Genomic DNA, 17,783 nt, shown 5'->3' on the forward strand with positions numbered 1-17,783 from the left:
AGTTATATCTGTACATTTTGAATGCTTCATATTCACCCCATCCTCTACTCCACAGAACCTATGTCCATATTTGTGATTTATTTATTTACGTTAGTACCTGTCTCCCCCTCTAGACTGTAAGCTTTCTGTGGGCAGGGAAAACGTTCACCAACTCTGTATTGGACTGTGCCAAGCACTGCTCTGCACCCAGTAAGCACTCAGGGAGTGCCATTAATTGATTGCTTAATTGATTTCTAGTAGTAATAATAGAAGAGAAGCAGCATGACCTATGGACAGTGCACACAGTTTAAAGTCCAGGCACCTGGATTCTAATCCCCACACTGACCCTTGCCTGCTGTGTGATCTCAGATACAGAATTTAACATCTCTAAACCTCAGCTTCCTCATCTGTAAAGTGGGAATTCAATAGTTGATGACCTCTTGTGGGCAGGGAATGTGTCCGTTTATTGTTATATAAACACTTCCAAACACTTCGTACAGTACTCTGCATACTGTAAGTGTTTAATCAATATGATTGTAGTGAATGAATGAATGGTGAGTGGGTGACTGGACTGTGACTACCCACATCGAGTTTACAGTCTGAAGGGAGATCTTTCCCTATCTTCGTCTTCAACCCTTCCCACTGCCTGAACTTGTTCCCTGCTTCCACTACCCAATACTTTGCATGCACACACATACATACACAAACACACAGACCTTCTAGCAAAAGGTTCCTGATTGCAGCAGCAGTAAAGTGGAAAATGAATTCCCTCAGTAATATTTATTAAGCGCTTACTTTGTGCAGAGCATTGTACTAAATGCTGGGGAGAGTACAGTATAATAATAGACAGACACAGTCCCTGCCCACAACTAGCTTACAGTACAGAGGAATAACGAATTGTAGTTGGGTTGATTCCAGTGAATGTCTGATCACGGGATTCAGTGCCATCCACCTGTTCTAATTCTCCTCCTCATCTGCTTTCTTCAACCAAACCTCCAAAAAGAGCTTTCTTACCGTGACTCGCTGTAGACGCTTCCTCCTCCCACCTCTGGCTCCCACTCTTCCTTTGGCCTGGAAATCCACTCTTTTCAATTCCCCAGCCCGAAGATATCACACCCTCAAAAGCCCTCTGGAATTATATCTTCTGAAGGAGAATTTAGTTAAATCACTTCTTTTCAATATCTGTCAGTGACCATCTCCGAAATTAATGCATCCACAGACTCTCAGGATATTGCTACTTAAGATAAGGCTCATTAATCGAGCCTGTAAGCTCCTTGAGGAAAGATTTCTACCAAATCTTTTATAATGCATTCCGCCAAGCATTTAGTATAGTGCTGTGCACACAGTAAGCGCTCAGTAAATGTCTCCGATTGGTTGACTGATTAATGTTCGCTTCCCCCCGAGACAGTGAGCTCCTTGCGGGCAGGGAACATGTCTATCAACTTTTTTATAGGGTACGCTCCTCAGCACTTAGAATAGCGCTCTGCGCACATTAAGCATTCAAAAATAATGACTATCAAGCATTAATAATAATAATTATGAAAATAATGCTAGTATTTGTTAAGCGCTTACTATGTCCCAAGTACTGTTCTAAGCGCTGGGGGAGATAGAAGGTAATCAGGTTTTCCCACCTGGACTCACAGTCTTAATCCCCATTTTACAGATTAGGTAACAGAGGCACAGAGAAGTGAAGTGACTTGCCCGAAGTCACACAGCTAACAAGTGGAGGAGCTGGCATTAGAACCCACGACCTCTGACTCACTTGCCCGTAAGCTTTCCACTAAGCCAGGCTGCTTCTCATCCACATATCCATTGTTCCATTCTTTTCTCCTCCCAGTTGTAATTAACATTTACAACAATTGCCTAGTGCTATCTAGCCTACTAGATTGGGAAGTCTTTGAGGGCAGGGACCATGCCTTTTACCTCTCTTCTTATGGTATTTCTTAAGCTCTCAGTATGTGCCAGTCACTGTACTAAGCTCTAGGATGAATACAAGAAAATTGGGTGGGTCATAGTGCCTGTCCCACACAGGGCTCACAGTCTCAGTCCACATTTTACAGATGAGGTAACTGAGGCACAGGGAAGCGAAGTGATTTGCCCCAAATCATCCAGAAGAGAAGAAGTCTGGCCCAGTGGAAAGAACATGGGCCTGGACTCTAATTCCAGCTCTGCCAATCCCTTGCTGTGTGGCTTTTGGCAAGTCACTTATCTTCTCTGTGACTCAGTTCTCCTGTTCTCCCTCCGGCTCAGAATGTGAGCCCCATGAGGAACAGGGGTTGTGTCGAACCAGATTAACTTGCCCAGTGCTTAGAACAATGCTTGACATATAGTACGTACATAAGAAATACCATAAAAAAATAAAAGAGGGGGAGCCGTTATTAGAACTCAAGTCCACTGACTGCCAGCCCACGCTCTATCTGCTAGGCCACATTGCTTCTCTCTTGCATCTGCCCAAGATTTGGTGGAGGACGTCCTGTGAGAAGCAATTGGTGATGAAGCATCCGGATGGTGCAGTCTCTGTCATACCCTCTTGTTCCTGCACGGAGGGTTTAGATGATGTTTGAAGTCACTATGGCACGGGGCTGGAGCCGTGCCATAATGTCCTAGCCCGGTAGCCATGGTAGCCGGGGTTTGGGCGTGGATGGAGGGGACCAGGGAGCTACCCTAGGGGCAAATGCTTTCTCTCTACTTGCTTACGCAGCCATGATTCCAGCTCCACCCTGGACGCCGGGTATGAGCGTCTTCCCAGAGTGACCCGCACACTCACATAGATGAGCCTGATGGTCTCTCTCTGTCCCACCCCACCCCCGGTCACTCTCACCGGGACATCGAGGAACGGGGGATCCCTGACACTCTCTGGGCTGCTCGGGTCTCACCTCTCTCCTCGGACTCCTGGATAGAGCGGCAACGGAGGGACAGCGAGGAGCCATTAGCCCCTCTCTGCTCTCCCGTGGTCACTGAGACATGCTTTCCAGACAGGGCCCCTGTCCCCTTAGATAAAGCCAGCGCTGCTCTAAGGGGGTTCCTCGGAGGACCGGATCATGCCGGCTCGTCCCCACGTTCTTTGAATCCCCACACTGATGAGGATCCTGTGATGGCACTTATCTGCAGAGTTCCCATGGAAACAGCATCTTAAATGTTCCTGCTGTTAGTGACCATTTTGGTAAACGGGTGGGAGCTTCAATGTCTTTTTATTTCTTCAGTGGTACCTGATAAGCGCCTATCATGTGCCAGACTCTGTACTAAGTGCTGGGATTCGATACAAGCTCAACAGGTTGGACAGAGTCCCTGTCTCACATGTGGCTCACGGTCTCAATCCCCATTTTACTGATGAGGGAACCGAAGCCCAGAGAAGTGAAAAGACTTGCCCAAGGTCACACAGCAGAAAGGTAGTAGAACCGAGATTAGAATCCAGGTCATTCTGACTCCCAGATTCATGCTCTAACGACTAGCCGACACTACTTCTCTTAGTTTCATCTTGTTCATGACCTCAAACAATCAATCAGTTATTTAATCAGTTGTATTTTCTGACATATTCTGTTTGCAAATCTAGAAAGAACAAGAAATGACGCTAAATCGATGGATTCAAGACCCTCCCCTGGGCTGGCTTGGGGAATTAACCCAGAGAAGCAGCATGAGAAGCAACATAAGTTAGTGGCAAGAGCACGGGCTTGGGAGTCAGAGGATGTGGGTTAACATCCCGGCTCTGCCACTTGTTTGCTGTGTGACCATGGGAAAGCCACCTAATTTCTCTGGGCATCAGTTACCTCATCTGGAGAATGGGGAATAAGACTGTGAACCCCAGGTGGGACAACCTGATTACATTGTATCTTCCCCAGCACTTAGAATAGTGCTTGACACATAGTAAGCGTTTACCAAATGCAATTATTGTTATGGTTGTTATTATTACCAGTTTGGGAAGGGCTGAGAGGCTCTGAGAACAGGGTGATGGGAAGGAATCACTTATATGGGTGGTTGTACACGACAGGAAAATCCCTGATTTCACAAGGAATAGGTTGTAGCCTAGGTTTCGTCCTCTTCTATTTCAGAGCTGAGCCACTGTACCAAACTGGGGTGAGGTGTTCACTGTATTATCTCCTCTGAATGGCCCTGTCCCTTTTCAAAATATCTCAGTGATGGAAAATGGAGAAATAATCTGTCAGCCCGCATTTCCTCCTTCCCGCTTCCAGTCCATCAGAGCACAGCTTTCCCCATCTTCAAAGCCCGTGCGTCACCCACCACTTCCACGATGCCTCACAAGATCCATTTTTCTTCTCCGTAAGTCATTTTCTTCCAACTACCAATCAGCATCTAGGGCCACTTCTCCATTTTTGCACTCACACCCACCATTACAGTTTTGTACATAGTGGCTTTTATAAAGTGTACTCTTTAAGCACATACTCATCGATTTACCATTCTTTCCATTCTATTCCTAGTCCTCTCATGAATTAATTCTGTCACTATCTCCCCTCTTAGATTTTAAGCTCTTGGAAAGCGGGGATGGTATTTACTGTATTTTGGTCTCTCTGTAGGTTTCACTTCAGTACTTTACAGGCGTGATGCATTCAACAAATAACATTGATTATTAATTGATGGATGGATAGATAGATGTATGCGTGGATGAGCTGTTGGATGGATGGATAGATGGAAGGGTGGATTGTCTGCTGTGTGACCTTAGGCAAAGCATTTCACTTCTCTGTGCCTCAGTTACCTCCGTAAAATGGGAATTGAGACTGTGAGCACCATGTGGGATAGGGACTGTGTGAAACTTGATTAGTTTGTATATACCCCAGCACTTATTACAGTGCCTGGCCCATAGTAAGCACTTAACAAATACCACTATTGTTATTGTTATTATGAATAGATGGATGGGTGGATGGATGGATGGATGGACAGAAAGATGAGTGAACAGACAGACAGATGGACTGATGGACGGTCGGACGGATGGGTAGATGAATTAACGAATGGATTCCAGACAAGGATTTGATCAAATTCATTCATTGATTCAATCGCATTTATTGAGCGCTTACTGCGTGCAGAGCACTGTACTAAGTGCTTGGAAAGTACAATTCAGCAACAAATAGAGATAATCCCTGCCCACATCGGGCTCACGGTCTAGAAGCGGGAGACAGGTATTAAAACAAGTAAACAGGCAGTCAAATGTGGGCGACAGTTTCCATGATTGCATCCCTTCTCCCTTTTCACCCTCTGATTTTCCGATTTTCATAAACACCAAGAGTGACCTTAAAATTAATAGAGTTACTGTTATTATCATTATTGAATTTATTAAGAATTTACTTGCAAAGGACTGCCAAATACTGGAGTAGGAACAAACTAATCAGATCATACACGTTTCCTGATCCACAGGAGCACAGATTGTAAGAGAAAGAGAGAGCACATATTGAATTCCGATTTAACAGGGAGACCCAAAAAGGTTACGTGGCTGGACCAAGGTCATTCAGCAGGCCGGTGGCAGAATCGGGCAGACGTTTCAAATCACATGACTCCCAGACACATGCTCATTCCACTATGCCATGATTCCACCCAAACAATCAATTGTCAGTCATTTCTTCATTAATTCAATCATATTTATTGAGTGTTTACTGTCTGCAGAGCACTGTACAAAACGCTTGGAAATTACCGTTCAGAACAAAGAGAGACAATCCCTGCCCACATACAGCTTACAATCACACACGCCTAACCAGCCTCTATCCCAGACAGTGACTAATCCACAGGCACTGGACTTTCCCTTTGGACACTTCTTTGTATGGTCACGGTCAGAATCCTGATGAGGAATGGGGTAGTTCAGCAAAAGGAAACAGAAATGTTGTCCCTTAGAGGAGGGAGGAGGAATCTCCTCTTCAGGACTCTCCCCAGGTCGGCCTTCATGTCCCGGTTCCTCAGGCTGTACATGAGGGGGTTCAAAATGGGTTCAAAATGGGGGGCACCACGGCGTAGAACATGGACAGCAGCAGGTCGAGGGTCGAGGAGAAGTCTGGCACGGGCTTGAGGTAGGAGATGGAGGTCGTAGAGAGGAAGGTAGTGGAGACAGCGAAGTGGGGCAGGCGAGTGGAGAATGCTTTGGCCCGGCTCTCGGAGGCCGGAGGCCGGCATCCTCAGCACGGCCTGGAATATGAGCACGTACGGGATCATGATGAATACGAAGCAGACGACACCTAAAGCTACCCCACCGGTGGCACTCACATTGATGGCGACGTGGTTCTTGGAGCAGGAGATCTTCAGCGGGGTGGGGACGTCACAGAAGAACTGCTGGACGATGTGGGACCCACAGAATCCCATAGCAAAAGTCGAAGCTTAAAGCAAGACGTCAATCAGAACCCCGCTGATCCAGGAAGCAGACACCATCTTTCCACAGGCCGTGTTGCTCGTGATGAGTTCATAGCGCAGGGGTGGCAGATGGCGGCGTAGCGATTGTAGCACATCGCCGTGAGTACAAACAGCTCTGAAGCAGCAAACAGAACCAGCAAAAAGACCTGGGCCACACAACCCAGGAGGGAGATGGATCTACAATTGGTCAATGAGATGACAACAGACTTGGGGACGGTGATGGAGATGTAGCAGAGGTCGATGACGGACAGGGTCCTGAGGAAGAAGTACATGGGGGTGTGGAGGGACCGGTCGAGGGCAGTGACGGCGATGATGAGGATATTATCCGTCAGGGCCGCCAGGTAGACCCGGAGGAACAGCGTGGCATGCACCAGCTGCAGCTCCCGGACTTCGGAGAAAGCCAGCAGGAAGAATTCCCTCACCGTGGAGACGTTGGACATTTCTGGGAGGCAGCACTGATTTCTGTATGTGATGAGCGAAAAGCCAAATTTAGAGTCAATTGATGGGATGAGTGAAGGAATTGACAGGACACCTGCTAGTGATTATGAGGAGGAGAAAATTATTTAATACAAAATGATATTTGAGTTCTCCGTGGAGACATTGAACATTTCTGGGAATAATGTCGACTCCCTGAAAAGGAAGATGGAAGTAAGACTTCAATTAAGGGACAATGATGTTGGGGGTGAAGGAATAAGAATAAGTCAATCAATTGTATTAATGGAGTACCTAAGGAGGACACAGTAATAGTACATGTGATCACTGCCCCCAAGGAGTTTACATTCTATTGGAAGCACCAAGCTTTGAACTGTGTAGAAGCAGGGTGCTATTGGGAAGAACTCAGGCCCGGGAGTCAGAGGACCTGGCTTCTAATCCCAGCTCTACCACTTGTTGGCTGCGTAGCCATGGGACAGTGATTTAATTTCTCTACTCCTCAGTTTTCTCAATAGCAAAATGAGGATTCGATACCTGTTTTCCCTCCTACTTAGTCTGTGAATCCTTCGTGGGACACAGTCTGTGTTCTACCAGATTGTCCTGAATCTCCCCCAGCACTTAATACTTTGCTTGGAACGTTTTAAGCACTTAAGAAATATCAAGATTATTAATCAATCAATCAATCGTATTTATTGAGCGCTTACTATGTGCAGAGCACTGTACTAAGCGCTTGGGAAGTACAAATTGGCATCACATAGAGACAGTCCCTACCCAACAGTGGGCTCACAGTCTAAAAGGGGGAGACATTATTTTTGGTTGAGGAGACAAACTAAAATGAATAGGGGATAGAAGAGTTCAGAGAACATAAAGATATGAACATGACTGTTGTGAAATTGTTTCAGTGGTTTTAGAGTCAAACAGGAAGTGCCTTTATACATAAAATCATCCATTTAGTGGAGAGAGAATGAACCTGGTAGACACAAGGACCTGCATTCTAATCCTGTCTCTGCCCCTTGTCCACTGTATGACCTAGGGCCAGTAACCTACCTTCGCTGTGCCTCAATTACCTCATCTGTAAATTGGGGATTATGACTGAAAGCACCATGTGGAGCATAGACTGTGTCCAACCTGATTAGCATGTATCCAACCTAGTGTTTATTACAGTACCTGACATATAATAAACACATAACGATACCATAAGACAAATAACAAAAAATAAAACCCACATATACATCAAACTGATTCCATTTGCTCAATATCTGCATTCAGACATGAACTCACATGAACACAAGCACACCTCATCATTCTTCGAGTCCTTTCCTAAAACATCTCTCAGCCTACGTCTTCTCCTCTCCTCAACCTTCACTCAGGACAAGTTGTGTCTTTTCACAAGCAACAAAAACTCACAATCGGCTTGAAGGCTCTCCAGCTTATGACTGCACTTCCCCTTCTTTCCATCGTTCAACTCGTTTTCTCAGCTCTCAAAGCAACTTTCTAGTTGTTATTCACGATCGACTCTGTCGTTTCCATCCTAGCCTGAAACTTCATCTGTTATCCACTCAAAATCAGAGGGAGCACAGGTCTTCCCGAATTTTGAGCCCCGCTGAAATCCCCCATCCTCCAACCAGCTTCCCGAGTACATTTCCCAGCCCTCTAAACTCACCTCACCTAACTCAAGTGCGATTCAACTCATTTCGATCTTCATTTATTGGAGAAAGCACGGTCCCAGGAGTTCTCTTCTTGTCTGTGAGCTCCTTGTAGGTAGCATACACACCTACCAGCTCTGTTTTATTGTACTCTCCAAATCTTAGCTTAGTGGGAGTCAGAGGACGTGGGTTCCAATCCTGCCTCTAATTCTAATTGCTGCTGTGGGAAGTTGGTCAAGTAGCTTCACTTCTCTGGGCCTCTGTTTCCTTATCTGTAAAATGGCATGCAGTAATTGCATATTCACCTTCCCATTCTTTTTTTCCTTCTACAAGGAGCAGGGAATGTGTCTGTTATGGTGTTCTAAAGAGGATAGAGCACAGGCTTGGGAGTCAGAAGGAATCAGAAGGACCTGTGTTCTAATTCCGGCTCATGTCTGCTTTGTGACCATGGGCAAGTCATTTAACTTCTCTGAACCTCAGGTACCTCATCTGTAAAATGGGGGTAAAGACTGTGAGCCCCATGTGGAACAAGGACTGTGCTCAACTTGTATCTACCCAGGCGCTTAGGAAGGTGCTTGGGACATAGGAAGAGCTTAACAAGTACTACTGTTATTATTATTACTCTCCTAGGGCTTAGTGCACACAATATGCTCTCAATAAGTATGATTCAAGATTACTTGATTGATAGTAAATTATACTGTGTCAACGTAGCCCAGGTGGCTGGAAAGCCAATGAGGGTAGGGATTCCAACCATTCCCACTATTTGTTTTCTCCCAACATTTGGGAAAAACTCTTACAGGGAGGAACTGCAAATAGTCCCAGTGGCGGTCCAAAGCTGGTCACACTCTCTCAACCCTGCATGTCATTTACCCTCTGCAAGGGATTCTGGGACCCACGGAAGGCCAAGGTGACTGTCCATAGTACTGCCACTGTGCTTGAGCACCGTAGCCGAGAGGGTAATTGGCATGCTAGTGAGGTTTGAGGAGGAAGGCAGGCAAAAACTCCTCACCCTCGGCTTCAAGGCTCTCCATCACCTTGCCCCCTCCTACCTCACCTCCCTTCTCTCCTTCTACAGCCCAGCCTGCACCCTCCGCTCCTCTACCGCGAATCTCCTCACCGTGCCTCGTTCTCGCCTGTCCCGCCGTCGACCCCCGGCCCACGTCGTCCCCCTTGCCTGGAATGACCTCTCTCTGCACATCAGCCAAGCTAGCTCTCTTCCTCCCTTCAAGGCCCTACTGAGAGCTCATCTCCTCCAGGAGGCCTACCCTGACTGAGCCCCCTCTTTCCTCTCCCCCTCCCCCCCAACCCCCCGCCTTACCTCCTTCCCCTCCCCACAGCACCTGTATATATGTATGTTTGTACGTATTTATTACTCTATTTATTGATTTTATCTGTACATATTTATTCTATTTATTTTATTTTGTTAATATGTTTTGTTTTGTTCTCTGTCTCCCCCTGTAGTCTGAAAATTCATTGTGGGCAGGGATTGCAACTTCTAATTCGAGTGTATGGTGCTTTTTCAAGAGTTTAGTACAGGGCTCTGCACACAGTAAGCACTCTACAAATACTATTGATCGACTGATTACTGAGAGACGAAATCTGTGCTAAGTGCTCGGGAGAGTGCAACGAAACCAAGGCACAAGGTTAGCTCTGCCCTCCAGAAGCTCTGTGAGCTTGTTGTGCACAGGAAATGTGTCTGTTTATTGTTGTATTATACTCTCCCAAGAGCTTAGTACAGTGCGTCGCACAGAATAAGCTCATAGTAAGCAGCATGACATACTGGATAGAGCACGGGCATGGGAGACAGAATGTCATGGGTTCTAATCCTGTCTCTGCGACTTGTCTGCTGCTTTATCTTGGGCAAGTCTATTCACTTTTCTGTGCCGCAGTGACCTCATCTGTAAAATGGGGATTAAGACTGTGAGCCCCAAGTGGGACAACCTGATTACCTTGTAATTGCCCCAGTGCTTAGAACAGAGCTTGGCACATAGGAAGCACTTAATAAATGCTATTATCATTATTATTATATATGATTGAGTGAATGAATGAATAATGGGGTGGACAGCGTGACAACGGTCTTCATTCTTGATCTTCATCCTTCATTCTTTCATTTATTCAATCGTATTTATTGAGTGCTTACTGTGTGCAGAGCTTTGTACTAAGCGCTAGGAAAGTGCAATTCAGCAATAAAGAGAGACAATCCCTGCCCACACAGGGCTTACAGTCCAGAAGGGGGAAGACAGACATCGAAACAAGTAAACAAGCATCAATATAAATAAATTAAATTATAGATGCGTACACATCAAAACAATACAGGCATCGATATAAATAAATAGAATTATACATGTATACATAAATACATAGGTTCTGTGGGGTGCGGAGAGGTGGGGTGAAGAGTAAAGGGAGAGAGCTGAGGTGATGCAGATGGGATAGGGAGCTGATGAAAAGGGGGCCTTAGTCTGGGAAGGCCAGTTTCTGCTGAGACAAAGGCCAGTCTGTTTACAGACACACCCTTGACTGCTTCTGATTCTTTCTCCTGCTTCTTCTTGTTGTTGTTGTTGTTCTAGGTGCAATGCGAAGAGTTCGGAGTCTCTCATTTTCATTTATGACTTTAGTTCCTGCTGTTTACAGACACACACTTGACTGCTTCTGATTCTTTCTCCTTCTGGTTCTTGTTATTAAGCACTTGCTATGGGCCAAACACTGTACTAAGGGCTGGAATCGATGCAAACTAATCAGGTTGGACACAGCCCCTGTCCCACATTGGGTTCATAATCTTAATCCCCATTTTTGAGATGAGGTAATTGAGGCACGGGTAAGTGAAGTGACTTGCCCAAGGTCACACAGCAGGCAGGTGGTGAAGCCGGGAAAAGTAAACAGGGCCTTCTGACATCATGCCCTGTGCGTTTTCCACTCTTCACACTGCTACTCAGGCTTGTATGCTTTGCCGTAGAATTACAGGTCTGGGTGGTTTATTTCACAGGTTCCTGCATACGTAGTTTGTGAGTTCGATATGGGCGGGGAACATTTCTACCAACAGTGTTGTATTGTCCCAAGTGCTTGGAACAGTGCTCTGCACAGTAGATACTCACTAAATACCACTGATGCCGTTAAATGTACCTTGTTTCAGGCTTCCACTAGTAAACTGGGAGCACATAGGAAGTGCTAAATAACTACCGTCAAAAAACCTTGATAGTTTAACTGAGTGATCGATTGCTTGAGCCTTCCCTAGAAGTAGATGCGTTTCCTCCAGGATTCCCCCCACGTAACCCGCAAAAGCATCCATCCCCAGGATGAACTTCATGTGTCCCTGTTTCTCAGAGCCATCCTCTCACACCCTCCTCAAAGCTGCCTTCATGTCCTGTTTCCTCAGGCTTTAGAGGAAGGGGTCAGCGTGGGGGGCATCATGGTGTAGAACATGGACACCAGCAAGTCCAGCGTTGAGAAGGAATCTGAGGGCAGCTTGAGGTGGGTGACAGCACCACGGAGATGAATGAAATCACCATGGCGAGGTGAGGCAGGCAGGTGGAGAAGGCTAGGGTCCGACCCTCAGCAGCCGGCATCCTTGGCACGGCCCGGAAGATGTGCACGTACTAGACGACGATGGAGACAAGACATGAGACGTTCAGAATGGCGGAGAAGACAGTGACTCCAATTTCCTGGAGGTTCCCACTGGGGCCTGAAAGTTCCATCATTTGGGGAGTGTCACAGAAGAAATGGTGGATCACAGTGGATGCGCCGAAGCCGACGGAGAAGGTGGGGCCACGTGCACGGCGGCACTCACGGTACCATCCAGCCAGGAGGCGGCTGCCATCTTCCCACAGGTCCCTCGGTCCATGATGACCTCGTAGCTCAGGGGGTGGCAGATGGCGGCAGAGTAGTCATAGGTCATGGCCATGAGAAAGTACAGCTCAGAAAAGGCAAACAGGAGGAGGAAAAACAATTGGAAGACACAGTCCAGGAAGGGGATTTCTCTACAGTCGGTCAGGGAGTTTTGGATGGATTTGGAGACGGTAATGGAGATGTAGCGGAGGTCGAGGATGGACAGTTTCCTGCGGAATAAGGACATGGGGGTGTGGAGGCGCCGGTTGAGGGCGGACTCTGCCTGATGGCTTGGTTAATTAATGGCTTCTTCCCCTTCTAGACTATAAACTACTTGTAGACAAGAAACATGTCCACCAACACTGTTGTACTATATTCTCCCTAGTGCTTAGTACAGTGCCTTGCATGTAGTAAGAGCTCAATAAATACGAGTAACTGATAGTTAGCACTCAATACATACCATTGATTGATCGATTGATTGAAGACACACAGCCAATTTGAGGTTACCCTTTTTTTATTAGGCTGCAAATGCCATAATAATAATAACAATAAAAATAATATGTTCAATTCACCAGATTTGAATGCTACTTGTGGTATTTGTTGAGCACATACTATGTTCCAAGCACTGGAATGGATAAAGTCCAATCAGATCAGAAACAGTTCCTGACCCACGCAGGGCTCATAGTCTAAATGCTATCATTATTATTATTATTAAGAGGAAGGAAAACAAATATTTCAATTCCCATTTGTCAGGTGAGGACACTGAATCATAGAGAATTTAAGTGATTTGTCGAAGATCACACAGCAGGCAAGTGACTCCCACCCCTTTGACTCTCTTCTCTCTGTTCTTTCCACTAGTATACACACTTTATCCCCACATCAGTATCCATCAACCAGTGGCATTCATTCATTTATTCATTCATTCATTCAATCGTATTTATTGAGCGCTTACTGTGTGCAGAGCACTGTACTAAGACCTTGGGAAATACAAGTCGGCAACATATAGAGACAGTCCCTACCCAACAACAGGCTCAGATTCTAGAAGGGGGAGCGCACACTATGTGCTATACTAAACATTTGTGAGAGTACAGCAGAGTTGATAGACATATTCCCTGACCACAATGAGCTTGTTTTCCCTCCTAATTAAACTGTGAGCCCTATGTAGGACTGGAACTGTGTCAAAACCGTTCAACCTGTATCTACCCCTGTGCTTAGAACAGTGCTTGACACGCGGGGAGTGAGTAATGAATACTAAATAAATAAAAATATATGAGCATCCAGTATAGAGATGCATGGAGACCTTCTGGATTCTTTCAGGAAAAATATTTTTTTTTGTGGTATATGTAAGGACTTACTATGTGCCAGATGCTATACAAAGCGCTGGGGTATATTCAAACTAATTGTGTTGGACACAGTCTCTGTCCCACATGGGGCTCAGAGTCTTAATCCCCATTTTACAGTTGAGGTAACTGAGACACAGAGAAGCCAAATAACTTGTCCAAGGCACAGCAGACAAACGTTAGAGCCGGGATTAGAATGCAGATCCTTCTGCCTCCCAGGCCCGTGATCTTTCCACTAAACCACAAGACTTCTCCACTGTGGCCACCAAACCCCACACCTAACACTTCTCCTGACAACCTGACAACTGATAGAATTAGCACATAGAGTTCTTATGTACCGGTCACCAACTGAGATGGTAGGGATTGAGACTACCAATCTCGCCGCCTCCTCTTCTTCAAACGTTGGAACCCCAAGAGCAAATCTCTGATTTTCACCTCCTCTATGTTTGACAAGAGGCTGGAACTAGGCGAGCCGTGGAGGGGCTGGGTTGTTTTATCCCTCTCCGGTTGGGACGTGTTGCAGGGCATCTTTGTATCACTGTTCCCTCCATCACCACTTTTACTAGTTGGGGTGCTAGTCCACGGGCAGCCAAGGAGCTCAGAGACAGAGTGAAACCACCTGAGACACTGCACTTACTGCCAGGACTTTGCTAATCTCCTGGCACACCTGGAGTTTTTCTGTTTGTTTGTTTTTATGGTATTTGTTAAGTGCTTACTTGTGGGGAACAGCAGGGCCAAGTAAACAAGGAACCGAGAGGAGAGCTGTGGCCAAAAGGCTGGTCTCTGTTATCACAGCCTTGTACAGGCAAGAGTTACTTGTTATCGGCCCTACGGCCTTGCATAGACGGATGTTACTTGTTACTGGTCTTGAAGGTTACAGAATTGCTGTGTTAGTTATAAACACAGGAACATGGAAAAATACAGAATGTGACTGAAAGATATAAAAGTCTTGCTGCTTAACCCAATAAACGATTTCGTGCGTACCCTAGCCGGAGTCCGTGCCTTCATACACCACAAATGGCTGCCAAATCGGGAATACAGATCTGAACTTATGATCCGGTGGTGTACCCGCGGCTGGATGGAGGATATGAATTCATAAAAGATTCGGCCGATTACCAGGACATCACCATCCGCAGGACGGACTGGTGAGCAGCCGTGGAAGAATTGACAGCATGGGGCAATCAGCCACGAAAGAGCAGAAGTTGCAGCTTGAGATTTTGCAACGTATTTTAAAGGAGCAAGGGTTTAAGGTGCAACCCATACCACTGGTCCAGTTATTAGTATGGATTCGGGATCATTGTACATGGTTCCCTGAAGGTGGTTCTTATGATCTTACCTTATGGCAAAAGGTGGGCCAGGAGCTACAGACTCGTGAAAGCTTGTCCCAGCCCCTACCCAAAGGGGTACTGATTACATGGAAAACTGTTTTTACGGCGCTGCGGGGGCTGCATCCCGCTGAAGGGGTGTTGCAGGAGGCGCCAGCGGCGCGCGACTTGGGGGCAGGGAGTGATCAGGAGGACCCCCTGTCCTTTGAAATTTTGTCACCAACAGAAGAATTGGAGCCGATGTACGCTGCTGTTCCGGATCCCGATGACTTGTATCGGGACCAGGATCATAATGACTCTGGCGATCCTTCTGACTCTGGGAGTGCAGACCTGAAGGAGGGATTTGATCTATACCCGCCTTTGGTCCCTCTTACAACGACGGCTGTTGCCGCACCCACAGCAAAGGACCTTTTGCAGACCCAGTGCCTGCAGACGGTATCCCGTTCGTCGATCGTTCACCCTCCCCCTCACCTTGCTCCCCCTTTGTCTGCTGCGCCACCGTATGTATATGCTGTGCCTGCTACGGCTCAACCTGCCTATGCCGGAGCCCTTTCGGGGTGCCGGCAGGAGGCATTGCGAAGAGGGGATGTACAGCTACTGCAAGCGATGCCCGTGGTGTATCTTCCCGGGCGGCCGGCTCAATATGACTCTCTCCCTTATGAGTTGATTAAGGAGTTGCGGAAAAGTGTTCGCGATTATGGGTTACAGTCGTCCTATACAATGAATCTAATAGTGGCTGTCTCTGAATCGTATGGATGACACCCCATGATTGGCGTACCTTGTTGCGTTTATTGCACAGTCCGGCCCAGTTTTCTGTTTGGGACTCTGAGTATCGGGAAGCTGTTACCCTGCAGGTTATGGATAATCTTGCTAACAATATTAATCTTGGGGTGGATGAGTTAGTAGGGCAAGGGCAGTTTGCCACGCCCCAAGCACAGGTTCAATTAAACCGGGTGGCCTTTACCCAGGCTGCCTCCTTAACCATGAAAGGCTGTAGTCGTCTGGAAAGGTGCCTCGGACGCTTGGGAATCGGACGTTTTCCAAGTACAGGGATCAACCCAGACTGTGGAATTGGCCGCCGCTGTGCGCGCCTTTGAATTATTTGCATCAGAAACTCTGAATCTGATAGTAGACTCTGCGTATGTCTCGGGTATAGTCCAACGCCTAGAAGGGGCCTTTATTAAGGAAGTGGAGAATCGCCTCTTATTCCAATTGCTTTTGCGATTATCGTGCCTGTTAACACAAAGGTCTCACCCATATTTTGTCGTCCATATTAGATCACATACGGCATTGCCTGGCCCGCTGACTGAGGGCAATGATGTAGCGGATGCTTTAACAATGCATGTAGTACGGCCAAATCTGTTAACACAGGCCCGGCTTTCACACGAGTTTTTCCACCAGAATGCGCGGTCTCTGCGCAAACAATTTTCGCTGACTATTCAACAAGCGTGGGATATTGTTCCTGCTTGTCCTGATTGTCACAAACTGTCCTCAGTACCTATTCCTGCGGGGGTAAATCCCCGCGGCCTTCGATCCAATGACATTTGGCAATCCGATGTCACTCATGTGGCCGAATTTGGTAGATTGCGTTATGTTCATGTTACTGTTGACTCCTTCTCGCATCTTGTTGTGGCCATCGCCCATGCAGGTGAAAAGGCTCGTGATGTGGTTCGACATTGGTTGCACTCTTTCGCCGTCATGGGGGTCCCAGTTACTGTTACAACTGATAATGGTCCCGCCTATGTCACTCGTAGAATACAACTCTTTCTCCAGGATTGGGGGGTGCGCCATATCACTGGTATCCCTTGCTCCCCTACTGGGCAAGCCATTGTGGAACGGATGCACCACACGCTTAAAGCTTTGTTGTTTAAACAAAAGAGGGGGAATCCCACGGGAATGACTCCCCAGGAACGGTTTTACGAGGCTACATACGTTTTAAATTTTCTAACCTTGTCCGATTTGTCCTGTACGGCAGCACAGCGCCACTTTGGACGAGACACTACATGGCCCGAACGGCCCCGTGTGTACTATAGACCTCTTGGGTCGGAACAGTGGCAAGGACCTGTACCTCTAATCACCTGGGGCCGTGGGTATGCCTGTGTTTCTTTGCCCTCCGGCCCCTACTGGCTGCCGGCACGTTGTGTTAAGCCCTTCAAGACAGAGATACCACAATCTGCGGAGGACCACCAGAATGGCGAAGGCGCGGGCGGCGCCCCCTGATGCGGGGCTCGATACGCTAATAATGACAGCGACATCGGCTGTATCCCGGTGTCGCCTCAGCAACACCTGATACTGAGGGACAAACGTGGAACAAAGAATTACACTTTAATAAGCATCCCGGCTGTGTCTGAAACATCGTCTCTCCACAACCTGATGGAAGTGGGGATATATACCCCCGACTTGTCTCGTTGTACGGAGGACCCACTCGCAAACAACGCACGGATAAACTGGCAACCATGTCGTGGGCTCGGTCCTGATCCTGTTAGCGTCAACGGAACTACGGGAACTATTTTGGACTGGGGCCCTCATGGGGTTCTGTGGGACCCGTCGAGCAACCACTCTGTTGGGTTCGGCATCCATAACCACAGTGTATCCTGGCATGGCGGTGGATTGGCTGGGCCTCTTTTACAGATTTATATGCCCACCAACAACACCGCCTCCGCATTGCATATGGGAATTTGGCATTTAGGCTTCGCGTTTATTAATCGTACCTTATGGAATCTCACCCTGTCTAATCATACTGCTAACGCTACACAGTTATGATTTGCACTTCACATCCCTACATCTTTGCGCTGGCACAAGCGGCTACCATAAGCCACTGCAACCACACTTATTGTATTAACCTGACCAATGTATGGTATGGGAATTGTTTCTCTTCTTTAGATGCACTA

Source organism: Tachyglossus aculeatus, unplaced genomic scaffold (genome assembly GCF_015852505.1).
Source record: "Tachyglossus aculeatus isolate mTacAcu1 unplaced genomic scaffold, mTacAcu1.pri SUPER_30, whole genome shotgun sequence".
In the NCBI taxonomy this organism is placed as follows: domain Eukaryota; kingdom Metazoa; phylum Chordata; class Mammalia; order Monotremata; family Tachyglossidae; genus Tachyglossus; species Tachyglossus aculeatus.